A 6,000-nucleotide genomic window follows, 5' to 3' on the forward strand; every position below is an offset into this window, starting at 1 on the left:
CCCTTCTCACTGTAGTGCACCACTGTGTGTGTGTGAACAGTTTCCTGAGATGGGGAAGGCATCAGTAAGTAAAGTCTCTTCTGTTATGTGAATCTTGCATCTCTAAGTTATTTCAGAAGCCTCCCAAGTAACACAGAGACATAACAGAAGCGAATGTCACCTACTCAAAACACTATAGTCTTTCTGGCAAAGATACTTTCAAGCTAGGGCAGTATGATTAGTGTAGCAGTTAGCGCAATGCCTTTACAGCACCAGTGATCAGGACAGGGGTTTGAATTGCATGCTGTCTTTAAGGAGTTTGTTCGTTCTACCTGTGTCTGCACGGTTTTCCCTGGGGGCTCTCATTTCCTCCCACCATTCGAAAAGTTCCAGGCGTGTAAGTGAATTGGGTGTAAATTGGGCAGCATGGACTCGTGGGCCAAAATGGTCTGTTACCGTGCTGTACGTTTACATTTAAAATTTTAAGTTGGGTGGGCATTCCAGGCTTTAGTCCCAATGACGATGAGTGAATGGTGTCATGTTAACAAGTCAGCGTGGGGTTTGACATAGAAGGAAATATGGGTGAGATGGAGTTCCTTTTACCTAGAGTTTCCTGGGTGTACTGATGGTAATTTTGGTGGGCCCCAATCAAATTGGTAGTTGTGTCATGATTAGTGTGGCTGTTATTGAAGTCACATTTCTTTGTAAAAATGGAAAGAGTTCCACTCCATGAATGACCTTACTTTAAGATGGTGCTTGGAATTTGGTGGCTCATTTCAGAATATCCAATGGTTGACATTAATTTTGTTATTTTCCATTAAGATTTTGGTGATAATGTTAAATAAGGAGGATTTAGTTGTGGCAATGAAGTTCAATGTCAAAGGGAATGGTAAAACCATTCACTGTTCTGCTATTTCTGTGGCATAACTGTCAAGTCAAACTTGAATGTTTTCCACAACTTATCACGTGTGGCCAACAAGAGCCTCTTTACTTAAGGAGTGGTGAATTCTGCAAACGTCAGTAAATGAGATTATACAATTGAGAGAAGATAATTGTTGAAGAAGGCCAAAAAATGCTCAGGCCCAGAACACGACCTTGAAGAACTCTTGCAGCAGCAATGTGCGACTTAAATGATTAGTCACCCAAAGTGGTAGTCCTCTGTCCTGCTATCGAGAAGGTGGCACAGTATCTGAGATACTGACAGACTACAGCGCCACCTTTCCCGTTGTTATAAGTTGCCCCATTTCTGTATGCTTGGGAGATGGAAGACTAGTTGAGACAATTTGTTGGATGGTTTATAAGTGTTATGAACTGCCAGTATGCCAATCGTGGATATGTCACTCCATTTGTGTCATGAGGAAGGTATTGTGAAGAAAAGTCATGAACTTCAGGACATAGATGTTCAAAGAGTAAAATTATTGATCAACAGCAAAATATGCCAACAGCTCCCCTTAAAGCTTGCACAGGGATCTGGACCAGCTGGAAAAATGGGCTAAAAAAATGACATGAAATTTAATGCAGATAAGTGTGAGGTGTTGCATTTTGGAAGGACAAACCAAGAAAGGACGTACATAGGAAATGGTAGGGCATTGAGGAGTGCAGTAGAACAAAAGGACCTGGAAATACGGAAACACAATTCCCTGAAAGTAGCATCACAGATGAGTGGGGATGTAAATAGAGCATTTGGCATATTGGCCTTCATAAATCAGAGAATTAAGGGTAGGAGTTGGGATGTTATGATAAAGTTGCACAAGACATTGGTGAGGCCAAATTAGGAGCATTGTATGCAGGTTTGGTCACTTAACTACAGAAAAGATATCAATAAGATAGAAAGTGGGTAGAGAAGATTTACTAGGATGTTGCTGGGACTTCAGGAACTGAGCTACAGGGAAAGGTTAAGTTTATTCCCTGGAGCATAGAAGAATGAGAGGAGATTTGAAGGAGGTATTTAAAATGAAGGGGGATTGACAGAGTAAATGTAGATAGGCTTTTTCCACTGAGGCTAAGTGAAATACAACCCAGAGGACATGGGTTAAGATTGAAAGGGGGAAATGTGAGGGGGGACTTCTTCACACAGAGAGTGGTGGGAGTGTAAAACAAGCTGCCAGCTGAGGTGGTGAATGCGGGCTCAATATTAACATTTAAGAAGAATTTGGACAGGTACTTGAATGGGAGAGGTATGGAGGGCGATGGATTGGGTGCTGGTCAATAGACTAGGCAAAAAAATGATTTTACATAGATTAAAAGGGCCAAAGGGGCCTGTTTCTCTGTTGTTGTGTTCTATGGTTCTAATTTTTGCAGGTTTTCTCAGTCCAGGAGAGACCCTTCACATTTGCTTGATGCACTGGTGACCCAGGATCTCATCCATTGGACACTGGCCCTTGAAAGGTTTGTTCTGGTTTTGAGTGTCATACATTTAACAGGGAGGGCAAGATTGGGCATTTGATCCCTGCTTTGATGTCATGTCACAAATTCAGAAAGGTGTTTAAACAAATGAGCAACAGAGGCTGTCATTGTCCACATTTTTTTGACCTCATGGAGAAAAAAACACATGTAAGCCATTGCAAAATCTCATTCACTTCTCCGTGGATTGTCACCTTGTCATGGTGGAGAAGCTTGTGTGGTCCTGTAATCCCAAGAGTGATGCTGACTGGAGCAACATGAACTCTTTATTTTTTTTAAATTTTTTTTATTTTTCGCACTATGAACCATACTGACCAAAATACACACAAACATTTCCCTCTTGAATATACACAGTGTCATTTTCTCCACTTTTCCCCCCCTCCATTCCCTCCCTCCTTCACCCCCCCTCCCCACCCTCTCAACATTCAACATATATGATACATTAAACCCATTAAACAATGAAATCACACAATGAAAATAAACAATAAATTTGTGTCTTCTTCTTTAGATACTGGGTCAGTTCATTTCATCTTCTCCTTCTGTCATTTTAGGCGGTGGAGGTCCGCGGTAGGACTTCTCTGAGGTGTTCCATGTACGGTTCCCAAATTTGTTCGAATACTGTGATGTTATTTCTTAAATTATATGTTATTTTTTACAATGGAATACATTTATTCATTTTTATGTACCATTGCTGTATTCTCAGGCGATCTTCTGATTTCCAGGTTGACATAATACATTTTTTTGCTACAGCTAAGGCGATCATAATAAATCATTTTTGTGCTCCATCCAAATCGAGTCCAAGTTCTTTACTTCTTATATTACTTAGAAGAAAGATCTCTGGATTTTTTGGTATGTTGCTTTTGTGATTTTATTTAATACCTGGTTTAGATCTTCCCAGAACTTTTCCACTTTCTCACATGCCCAAATTGCATGGACTGTTGTTCCCGTTTCCTTCTTACAGCGAAAACATCTGTCTCATACTGTTGGGTCCCATTTATTTAACTTTTGGGGTGTGATGTATAGCCTGTGTAACCAATTATATTGTATCATGCGTAACCTCATGTTTATTGTATTTCTCAGTAATGAGTACACTCTTAACAAGGACTTCAACACAATTTTCAGATTCTCTGTATCAACTGGGTGTGGCTCAATACTATGTATTCCCACACAATATTACGGTCCCGCTTGAAGTACACTTTTCTAATGTCCTCCAATGAAGTGCAGCATCCCATAGGCCTTATTAACTATCATATAAACCAGTGTGGCTACCTTGAGAGATGCATGGATTTGGACCACAAGGTCCCTCTGTTCATCCACACTCTTAAGTAACCAACTATTAACCCTGTACTGATTTGTCCTTCCAAAATGCATCACTTCACATTTGTCCAAATTGAACTCTATCTGCCACTTCTCCGCCCAGCTCTGCATCCTGTCAATATTGGATCAGACCTGGCCAGACCCCACTTGGAGTACTATGCGCAGTTCCGGTCACCTCACTCCTGGAAGGATGTGGAAGCCATAGAAAGGGAGCAGAGGAGTTTCACAAGGATGTTGACAGGTTTAGGGAGCAGGCCTTATGAAAACAGGTTGAGTGAACTTGGCCATTTCTCCTTGGAGTGGCAGAGAATGAGAGATAACCTGTTGGAGGTGTTTAAGATAATGAGAAGCATTGATTGTGTAGATAGTCTGAGGCTTTTTCCCAGGGCTGAAATGGCTGCCACAAGAGGACACAGATGTGGTGGAAACCACTGGATTACTGTTTGCACATGTATGATTGATCCGTCTCTTGCTGATTATACCTGTGCTCCTCCCCTTGATTCCCCTAATAAAGGCCATAGCCCCTCCCCCAGAACAAGCTGGGGTCTTGGGTCAACAACATGAGGTGTGCCATCAGTTTAGTGTAATAAAACCCTATCAGTCAGGTAACGTCTAGTCTTTGGAGTTATTGATAGCACATCACTGGGTTTAAGGTGCTGGGGAGTAGGGTACAGAGGAGATATCAGGGGTATGTTTTTTTATGCAGAGAATGGTGGGTGCTGGTAAAGGTAGTGGAGGTGGATATCTAAGGGTCTTTGAGAGATAAATAAATGGAGGTTAGAAAAATAGAAGGCTATGGGAAAGCCAAGTAATTTCTAAGGTAGAGATATGTTCAGCACAACTTTGTGGGCCGAAGGGCCTTTATCATGCTGTAAGTTTTCTGTTTAAATATCCTCTTGTAATCTTCAACAACTTTCAACTCCATCCACAACCTTCGTATCATCTATAAACTTACTGTCCCATCCTTCCGCCTCTTCAAACAGGTCATTTATAAAAATCATAAAGGGGTCCCAGAACAGATCCTTGCTGCATTCCACTAGCCATCGACCTTCAGACAGAATAGTTTCCTTCCACTACTATTCTCTGCTCTCTACCTGCAAGCCAATGACTTTCTGAACTAATCTCTCACAGGGAACCTTGTCAAATGCCTTGCTAAAATCCATGTAGACCACATCTACCACCCTATCCTCGTCAATTTCTTATGTTACCTCCTAAAAAAACTCAATTAGGCTCACGAGACACAACCTTCCCTGCACAAAGCCAAGCTAACTAACTTTGAGTAAACAGATCTCCAAATGCTCATAGATCCTATCCTTAAGAATCCTCTCCAATAGTTCGCACACCACTGACATAAGACTCACTGGTCTTTAATTCCCAGGATTCTTTCTATTATCATTTTTAAACAAGGGGACTACATTTGATATTTTCCAATACTTCAGCACCTCCTCTGAGGTCAAGGAGGACTCAAAAATCATAGCTACTGCTCCAGCTACCTCTTCCCTCACTTAGCACAGCAGATTTAGATTTATTGTCAGTATATATCCATGACGTCACATGCAACTCTGACATTCCTTTTTCCTGTGGGCATGAGAGAATTACCACTTATTGGTAGTGCAAAAAATAGACTGTACACAGCAAAAACATATAAACAAATAGAAGAACTGTAAAAAGATAACCAATAACTGTGAAATACAGAGAGAACAGAAGAAAATCAATAAGAGTCCTTATCGAGTCCTTAAATGAGTCCCTGATTGAGTTTGGCATTGAGAAGTCTGACGGTGGAAGGGTAGCAGCTGTTCCTGCACCTGGTAGTGTGAATCTTGTGGCGTCTATACCTCTTTTGATGGCAGCAGTGAGAACAGACCATGGGGGTGCTGGGTGGTGTGGGTCTTTGATGATTGCTGCTGCCCACCAACAGCAGTGTTCCATGTAGTTTTACTCAATAGTAGGGAGAATTTTGCCTGTGATGTCCTGGGCTGTATCCACTACCTTTTGGAGGGCTTTATGCTTAGGGATATTGGTGTCCCCATACCAGACTATGATGCAGCTGGTCATCACACTTTCCATCACACATCAGTAGAAATTTGCCAGGGTTTCTGGTGACATACCAACCTTCAAAGCTGACGTGCTTTCTCCATGATGCCATTAGCGTGTTGGGTCCAGGAAAGTTACTTCAGATACTGACTCCCAAAAACTTAAAATTTGCTCACCATCTCCACCTCTGATCCCCCAATGATTAATGGATCGTATTCTTCTGGCTTTCCCTTCCTGAAATCAACAATCAGCTCCTTAGTTTTGGTG

The sequence above is a fragment of the Narcine bancroftii genome, chromosome 4 (assembly GCF_036971445.1).
Source record: "Narcine bancroftii isolate sNarBan1 chromosome 4, sNarBan1.hap1, whole genome shotgun sequence".
Taxonomy (NCBI): domain Eukaryota; kingdom Metazoa; phylum Chordata; class Chondrichthyes; order Torpediniformes; family Narcinidae; genus Narcine; species Narcine bancroftii.